The sequence below is a fragment of the Octodon degus genome, unplaced genomic scaffold, assembly GCF_000260255.1.
Source record: "Octodon degus isolate 3935 unplaced genomic scaffold, OctDeg1.0 scaffold00005, whole genome shotgun sequence".
NCBI classification, from domain to species: Eukaryota; Metazoa; Chordata; class Mammalia; order Rodentia; family Octodontidae; genus Octodon; species Octodon degus.
The window spans coordinates 6,222,128-6,232,170 of NW_004524581.1; positions in this window are offsets into that span (position 1 = coordinate 6,222,128).

Below are 10,043 nucleotides of genomic sequence, written 5' to 3' on the forward strand. Positions count from 1 at the left end.
CCTCAGAGTCTGTGCTACTGCTTGTTAAATCATTTCCAGATCATAAGATTGCACTTAAACAGGAAGTATAGGGAAAATGAATGTATAGCATGCATTTCTGAAATCGCAGTTATTAATATTATAGCTCTGGTAGGCCATATACTAGACCATGCTGGATTTTAGGATAAATGAAGTAATAAGTAACTTGTTATATAAATAAAAGGAAGTAAAGATGGGAAAGTAAAAGTGAAAAAAAGAAAAAAAAAGGTATTATTATTGAGGTATTGTAATTAAATTATGTATTGGAAAGAATTCCACTGTATGATTTACCAATTTTTTGACTAAATTGAATTATATACACATATTTTCTTATTTATAAAATAAAAAGATTTGTTTGTAGCTTGTGATCTCTGCTAGTAATATATACTGTATTCTTAAACGGTTTCTCTGGAAGTCACAGTTGATGCTTTATTTAAAAATTGTCTTCTTTTAAATTTGTGCTTGCAGCTCAGGAAACAGCATGCAGAACTTTGGTACAGCTGTGTAGTGGTGGGAAACAGCGGCAAGTCAATTGAATTGGTGTTAAACAGTAGCACAGTCTGCATTTTCTCATGGATTGGCATATGTGCAGATATTAGTCATGTTGATTGAGCTTTCAAAAACTGAAAACTCAACAGAGCTTTCACCTATGAGCAGCAGGACCCACACTTGGCTTTTCAAAACTGTTCACACTTCTAGAGAAATCAACTCACTGGCTATTATCATTGAACATCAAGGACACATAGGCCACAACTGATGTCCATCCTACTGTTGAGACAGCCCGAGCCTTTGTTGGAACATCTGTTCCCAGACTAAAGGAGTTTTCACTGAATCAGTCCACTCTGCCTTGGTGGTAGGCAGAATAAGTCAGGTTAGGAGACATTAACACCTGAGCAAGAAGTCAGTAGTAGAATATGAGGGTGCAGATTTTTACTCAATAATACAGAGTATTTAATATGGAATATTAAAACATTTTGATGTTGAAAATAAATTATCAACACAATATAGAAATGTGTGATCTCAATACTTCTGTGCCAGTAGCATAAATGAGTTTTATATTTACATGTGCAAGTTCTGTAAGCATAGATGCACACACTACCCTTAACAGATGTAAGATGTGCTGCCTGACTACACATGACAATGTAGTTGCATTTTTTCAAATAGAAGAAGAAAATTCAGGTAATACGAGAGCTGTGTATAATCCCTTTTCCCAAATATAAGTTGAGTTTCTGTATCCTTAATTATATGTCTGTCCACTCCATCGAAGAAATACCTAACAAATAAGTAAAACAGTTTTGAGTGTGTCTGTAGATTAGTAATATATGGTCCAGCAAACTAAGAGCTGAACCCACCACAGCTGAGGTGGCACCAGTCAATCTGTATGGACAGGATAAAAAGGGAAAGAAAAAAGAAGTGCTCCCATATGGAAGAACAGCAGGCTTTTCCTTGAGAAAGTCTGTCCTTTACGGCAATCACCTTAGGACATCAGTCTCCAGGTCTCTAGTCTTGTCATCCTTCAAATACTTTCTTGCAAAAGCCACCTGCTAGTGGGTTCTGGGCCCTTGACCTTGGGCTGGTGCTGAAGCTTTCATCCCTCCTGCTTTGCGGCTTCCATCTTCTGTGTGCAGTTAGAGATTCTTTGATTCCATAGTATGTAGTCACATGCACTCTGATGCTGCAAACCTACTTAAATAACCTCATGTAACTAAATATATTTCCTATTGATTCTGTGGTTTAGAGAACCCTGTGTCAGATTGTAGTACTGAGAATGGTTCCAGGGAAGGAGATCAAAAGAATGAATTTCTCTAATCAGTATAGATGGCTCTCTAACTTGATGGTACCTATGATTACCTTCTGATAATGTGAGGAGTAGTGATGGTCCATGCTGTGGACTGTTTACAACAATGAATAACGTAGATTCATTTTATTCTCATGATTTGCCTTTTTGGAAGTACAAGGAATTTTATGGCTTTTAGGAAGAATAGGAAGTATGATGATGGGTTGCTTTTAGCATAACTGGACAAACTGATAAAATAAACCAATGACCTCAAGGATTAAAATTCCAAGCTTCAAACATCCATGAAAAATATAGAGTCCAAATTGTGTGTTCTGAAGGAGAATTTTCTCTTTTAGCCATAGGACTCATAGACTTAGACTCTAGTTGCAGCTCCTTAATTTAGAGGTCTGAGTTTGCAAACAATAGAAAACAACACCAAGGTAAAAGCAATAATACAAAGTTTAATAATTAGCACATACATAATTATACAGAAAGAAGAGGAAGTGCAGATGGAAAGTTGTATCACCAGATTACAAAAAACTTCAAGACCTGAAATTCCATTTCCAATTTTAATTCCAATTCCAGTTCCACTTCTAATTCCAATTCCAATTCCAATTCCACGGAGTCCTACTATTATGTTTGTAGGGTTCCAACTGGGAGAGGTTTTAGCAGAGTGTCCTTTACATTAATGAGACTCCAAAGGCCCTACCAGTGAGGACCCATAAATAGCAGATGATACAAAAGTGGCAGTGTCCCAAATTTGTGTGTGAACAGAAGAGCAAGGAACTTGCATCCCCCAAGAACTGACCAAGAGTGTGAAAGAACAATCATCTGTATCTTGTAGGTAGGCAGGCAACTGCCCTTGGAAGCTGACCAGGCTCACCAGAAGTCTCTGCTCATGTCAGCATGCTCTGCTATGGCCTGGCATCCCAACATCTAATCTTTAGAAGAAGCCCACAACTATGTGTTATGAACACAGAAGACTTTCCTATACTTAATTTTAATCCTGTATAGGGACAAAGTTGCCAAAAAAGCAAATGCAAGCCCTTACGACCCATCTGGCTGAATTTCAGCACAGGTTTCATATTCAGTCTCAAAGAGTATCTGCAATTTAAGAGCAGAAAATGAATGGAAGATGCTGGGATTTTGTAAGGAATTGAGATGTCTGGGAGGAACTTGAGAGGGCTGGGAGCATAAATCCTCAAATTTCAATGCAATTTTTTGTCCAAAAGAGTCTTCCCAGTTCTGCCTGAATGAACTGATCCTGTGTTGCCTGTGGAAACAATAATGACCTTCGCTGATGCAGGTAACAAGCAAGGCAATGCTGACACTCCTCAGTGTCCCATTCTCATCACCTATTTTTTTTCTCTGGACTTCTACATAGGCTCAAATCTCAGATGGCTTCTGAAGTTGAGATGCTTACCATGACCCATGACTACCAGTGACTTTCTTGAATTTTCTAATGCTTATTAAGAAGAAAGGTCTAGGGACAAGCATGGGAGTAGATTTTTAAGCAGGCAGACTATGGAAGAAAACACATAAACATAATTCAGACTGAATGTCTTGACATGGGGCCCTTTAAGTAGAGGTTCCAGATTTAATGTCACAGCTCACTGAGTTAAAGAGGTACTCATAGTGTATTTGGTTGGTTAATTAAAACATGGATCAGAGACAGGGCAATGTGATTGAGCTGAAATTGCCTGATACACCTTGGCTTAGATTGGTGGCTTATTTTGATGAGCTCATAGAAATTAGAATGCTAGAGTGTAGGGTGCACATCAATACCTCCATTGTCTTCCATCAGCTACCATACTTCTCCATTATATCGATGACATCATACTGATTGGGCAAACTGAGCAAGAGACAGCAACTACTCTGTATGTATGCTGAAACACTTTTCTATCAGAGGATGAGAACTAAAACCAATTAAATTGGAAGAGTCTAGCTCAGTGAAATTTCTGGGAGTGAAGTAGTGTGGGACAAGAAGAGATATTCCTTTTAAGGTGAAGGATAAGTTGTTTCATTGTGGTAAGGTAAACTAGTACAACCATTATATTAATCTGTATGGAGAGTTCTCAGAAAACTAAAAATACAAATTCCTTTCAATCTAACTACTCCTCTTTTTGATATAGCCACATTTGAGTTAAAGAAGTTATATTACCATGATCTAACTGTAACCATGTTCATAATTCATAATAGCTAAATCTTGGAAGCCACGTATATGTCCATCAACAGATGAATAGATAAAACATGACATATGTACACAGTGGAGTATTAACTTTGCCTTAAAGATGGTAAGTCTTTGTTATTTCTAGCACACAGGAAGAACCTTGGGACAATAATGTTAAGCAACATAAATAAATCACACAAACTTAAATATCACTTTGTTTCCCTTATATGAAAAACTAGAAGTAAGGATACGGGGGAATGAAACTCCCAACCTAAAAGATACCTGGGCTGAGTTAGTGTTCTCTAAAAGTGAAGAATAAATTTTAGGAATAAATAGAGGTTAAGAGCAGAATATATTTATTAGGGGAAAGAAAGCGCCTGTCTAAGAGAGGGAGAGAAGTGAGACCTGAGCAGGTTGCCTGGGAATCTGCAGTTTCTAGGCTTTTTTTTTTTTTTTTTTTTTTTAGTACAAGGTCTCACTACGCAGATCAGACTTGTAGTGATTCTCTTGTTTTCAGCTTTCTAAATGCTGGGATTATAGGCTCAAGCCACCACCAGTATCAATCACTGTCTCAGCAAGCTCTGGTGGTGAGGCATGGACTGCAGGCCAGGGATTGAACCCTGATCCCTGTGTCTGCCTGCCTAAGCAGGTGCTTTAATCCACTGAGCTATCTGGCTTGTCCCCAGTTTGTAGGATTTCTGTAGAGCAAATCCATATAGTGAGGCAGGTCTAAGGTGGAAACCATGGGCACTCAATGGGCATAAGGTGGGACAAAACTATGGCCAACCAATAAGGTTGCAAGCACCATCACTCAGGTAAAATTGATTGAATCCAATAACAAATTGGGAAAGAAGTCACATAGCAGAGATATGAATACTGGACAGTGTCCCTTTCTGCTGGGAGTTGGGTTAGTGACTCTTTCTGACTCTTTCAAGGTGATTGGTACCTTTTGCAAATACCAATTGGTGATGCCCATCCCTAGGGAAATATGTGGCTGCATTTGTTTACTCTTTTGTCTTGAGGCCTGGCCCACAACAGGAGTGTCTGTCTCTTCCAAAGTTGCAAAGTTGCCTTGTCTTCCATATTGTCTCCTTGAGAGCCTGGGCCTGTCTGACTGCCTGTACTGTTTCTATCTAATTTAGCTGCCTACAACAGTATACATAATTTAAAGATTAAAATAAAAAATAAACAGCAATAGATCTTTTGTGAATTGAAAAGGAACCAAAAGAGATGCAAAGACTTGTGGAAAAAGAGCAGAGAGAAGGGAAATAAAAAGAAATTTAGATGCACTATGCATATGTCCACACTCCATCTAATAAAATAAATAATTATGTACTTCAATAATTAATTAGCAAAACAAAAAAGGATAAGTTATTCCATCTAGTGCCTGCCACGGAGCAGAAGGAGACACAGCACCTGGTGTTCCCAAGTAGATGTGGAAGTAACATGTTCCTTCTTTGGGTGTGTAAATCTGGCCCTTTTTCCAAGTGACCCAATAAGCTGCTTGTTGTGAGTGGGGTCCAGAATGAGAGAAGGCTCTGCAATAGTTCTCACCTGTTGTCTAGGACGCTTTGCAACTTGGGCACAAGATTGAGCAGATTCAGTGGTCCTTGGGCTGTCCATGAAGATAGAGATGCCATCTGGAAGCCCTGGCATGGCTCCATAGATGATCATAGTGGAGGCCTGTAGGATTTTGGAGCAAGTCTCTGCCATCATCTGCAGACAACTGCTCTCCCTCTGGCAGGTAGTTTCTTGCCTGCTTCTGAGACTTAATAGAAACTGCACATTTGACCTCAGCACACCGGGTTGCTATGCAGTCTGAGCTATCAGTGGTGAACTGAGTGCTGCCAGACCCATCGAGTCATGATGGCAGATGTGTGCAACAGCAGCCTATCACCAGATGGAACTGATATTTATATGATTTTCCTCAAGCAGGTCCTGAAAGTACAAGTTACACGATTAGTAGACCAAACTCCAGTGGTTGCTACTGATACAGGGGAAAGAAACTCTCAACCTGAAGGAGACCTGCAATGAGTTCATGTTCTCTAAAACTGAAGATGAAAATTTAGGATTGATGGAGGTTAAGAGCAGAATATATTTACTGAATATATTTACAGAATATATCTGCCTCTCCTGCAGCTTTCATAGGGCAAACCCATGATGTAAGGCAGGCCCAAGGTGGGAAACATGGGAACTCGCAAAGTGACCATGAGGTGGGAAAAAAACTGGTCAACCAATGAGATTACAAGTATAATTGCTCAGGTAAAATTGATTAAATTGGGATTAAATGGGGAAGCTAGTCATGTAGCAAGCAGGTATGAATACAGAACAGGGGCCTTTCCTGTAGGGGCTTGGGTGAGTGACTCTTCCTGTTTTTTTCAAGGTAATCACCACCTATTTAGAAAGCAATCTCTTGTGCCCATCCCTAGGGAGATATGTGGCTGCTTCTGTTTCACCTTTTGTCTTGAGGTCTGGCCCACAGAGGAGGTGTGTGTCTCTCCCACAGTTGCAAGGTATCTTGGTTTCCTGGTTCCTTGGAGGGCCCAGCCCTGATTCACTGCCTATAATATCTCTATCTAACTCAGCTACCATCAACACTACTCCTGGCGTAGTGTACTTTTTCCTTCAGTATACACTTATGGCCTCATGGACTATACCCTCAGAAAAGTTGACAGAGAAAGAAAAGGCTAGAGATTCATTTATGGATTGTTTGTACACTGTGCACACACCACTCTAAGACCTCTCTCTCTCTCTCTCTCTCTCTCTCTCTCTCTCTCTCTCTCTCTCTCTCTCTCTCTCCAAGGCTCACCATGTAGTTCAGGTTAGCTTTGAACTCACTATGTATCCCAGAAGGGCTTGAACTTGTGGTAATCCTTGTGCCTCAGCCTCCTGAGTACTAAGATTACAGGCATCATTACCATGCCAGGCTCAATAAGGTACATGTTCAAGTTATTTTTCTATTATAATTTTCTCATATCACGTTGTTGGACTTGTTTATCCAAAAGCAGTAACTGGAAGACTCACCAATAGTAATATCAGGGAAGAGAAAGAATTCTGTGCACCTGAGAAAATTTTTGCTAGTTAATAACTGATGCTAACAGTTAATAACTATGATAAAAATTTATTACCTTCATTCCTTTTACAAAGGATGAAGCACACACTTCAAAGGAATGAGTAATGAAACTTGCATTAGGATTTATTCTGTGTGTATCTGTTCTCAAAGCTCCCAAATGGTGTTAGTATACCTGAATCTAGGATGAAATGAAAACAAAATTACTATATAAGAAATACAATGGAAAAAATCAATTTCTAGATCCAAGGGAGAGGTTGCTCACATGTTGTTACCTGTGCTCCCATACCTGACTGCATATCTGCAGATCTTAAATCAGAAGTGAGAGCCACAATCCTGTATCAGAGTTAGGCCCACAGATTATACATCCTATGTGGAAGCTACAGGTACACTGGAAAGCCAGAACTATCATACTGGAGATGATTCTGTGTGTTAAGGTGAATATTTGTCTGTGCTACTGTGGCATAAAGTTTAAGGTCCTCTGAAAGGTAGGAAGTGATATGTTGAATATGAACACCCATGTATGAAGCAGTAGTATCTTTAGAAGGTGTTTAGGACAAGAAAATAGACCTCATGAGGTGTTTGAGTCCATACAGAAATGGTGTTAGGCAGCCTGTTTACTCTTTCTTCATGTGAGGACAGAGGGAAAAATGCCTATGATCATTGAAACTGGCCCTCATTAGACATCTAACTTGCCAGTACTTTATCTTGGACTTCTTACCCTTCAGAACTGGGTGAAATAATTTTTCTTGTTTATTAGCTGTTCATCTTACAATAATTTGTTGTAACATTCCAAGTGGACTGATATGTGGGTTCCTGGACTGTGTCACATTGCACATCGCATAGTTTAACCAGCTATGTTAGGAACATCTTTTGCAAATGCTGATGGAGTCATTCAATATGTATTCATTCAGAGTCTAAGATCTGCAACCCTTCTTTCAGTTTTTGAAGCTCGCTGACCCTCACGACTCATATAACAAGATCTGTACTGTAAGGTTTCATGTAGAAAAATATGGGAGAGTTTTGGCTTCTTGATTGGATTTGAATTCTTCATAACTGTAGGGAATTCATTTGCTGAGTTTCTTCCAATTGCCTTATTTATGGCGCAAGCTATACTTTGAATACTCAATCTTTGCTTGTTACAATGTTAAAAAGAAAAAGGAAAAGAAAATTAAAAAGCACATGGCAGCCAGACTAAAATGACACAGTATATTTCACAGCCTCTCTTGGACAGTGCTGACCACTGAGATGCAAATGGAAATTCTCTATAAATGCTATCATGAAGTGTTCTTAAAAGCAAAGAGAAAACAACCTTTTCGCCTATTGATGAAAATGTTGGTGTGAAGGCCAGGACTCTTTCCTGGCCCCTGTAGAGACTTTGTCTTGTGAATGACAAGAAAAAAAAAGCTGCAACATTTTATATTTTATATTCTTTTCCATAATATTAAATGACTCAATTATTTTCCCTTCCAGAAGAATTAAGTTTTATTTTTGCCTAAGACTTTACTTTCTAAATCTTTCTGTTGCTAACTACCTTAATTTTAACTAGTGAAAACAAGTTAGGCAGATATTAAGAATACAATAAATCTTTATAGAACAACTGACTCAACTTTTTATACATTAGAAAGTTCATCTGAGTAGTATATTGTGAATGTATATATGCGCTGTCATTCTTTGCCAAAAATAAAAGTAATTCCTGGGCTGACCAGATAGCTCAACGGACTAAAGAGCCTGTGCAGGCAAACACAGGGACCAGGGTTTGATTCCTGGCTTCCTGTGCCACCCTGACCCCAGGGCACACTGAGATGGTGACTGAAACTGGGTGTGGTGGCACATGCCTGTAATCCCAGAACTTGGCGGGCTGAAAACAGGAGCATAACTACCTGAGTCTGATCTGTGTGGTGAGACCCCATAGACCCTGCACTAAATACATAAAAAATAAAAAATTCCTATTCTAATAATTATCTAAGGTAGCATTTTGTCAGATTTATTTAATCCCAGTTTTAAATTAACAAATTATTATTTGAAATCTTAAGAGAAATAAAGAAAAATGTTAAAAATAGCAAAATAAGTATAAAATTATTCTAAACATACTAAAGATTAAATACTATTTTTGGTAATACACAAATACTAACAGCAATAAAAGAAAGAGATGATAGGTCCCTCCTTTCTAGTAATTTTCTTACAAAAAACATGATTAACACTATATTGTCAGGGGCTGGGGAGATAGCTCAGTGGAATAAGCACTTGCTTGGCAAATGCAAGGTCATGAGTTTGATCCCTGGTACCACAAAGAAACAAAACAAGACAAAACTCTATTGTCAGTATTTTCCATGTCACAGTCTATTCTTCAAAGATTAAGTTAGGATTCAATCAACAAATATTTCTTCAGTGTTTATGACTTGCTAGGCACAAGCCCAGTGTTGTTTCTAGTGAGGTAAGGTGCAGGCCCCAGTCTCTGCCATTAAGCAGTTTATGATTAACAGATTTTAGGTAAGCAGAAGGTAGATGCATATCAGTGTGCAAGTAACTAAGAAGCCACGCAGGTGCTATGACAGTAAATGCCAGTGGTACCTGCTTTCTATCAGTTAACCCGCAAAGGTTTCTTCATGGTGTTAGTGAAGTTCAGTCTACAAGGTAAGAAAAATGAGGATTCATATTTGAGGACCAGAGTGTGACAAGGATGAAACGGGGGACTAAAAATATCGCAGAATGTTAAAACTTACATACAGGAGAAAGCAAATATGGCTAGAAGTAGAAGTTAGGTCAGACAGAAGAGACAGCTAGCTGATAGCCATTTCAAAGACTGGATTCTTTTTCTCTCACAGAGCAAATGGAAACCAACCAAGGACTTTAATCAAAAAGGAGCATTTTTTTAAAAGCATATAATTAGTTTCCATTATTTCCCTACTTTGCGGAGTTTTGTGGAGAATGAATTTGATATGACCAAGGTTGCCACCCTGATAGCATGGGTGGCAAAGATAATGATGGATTTTACTAAGAGGATA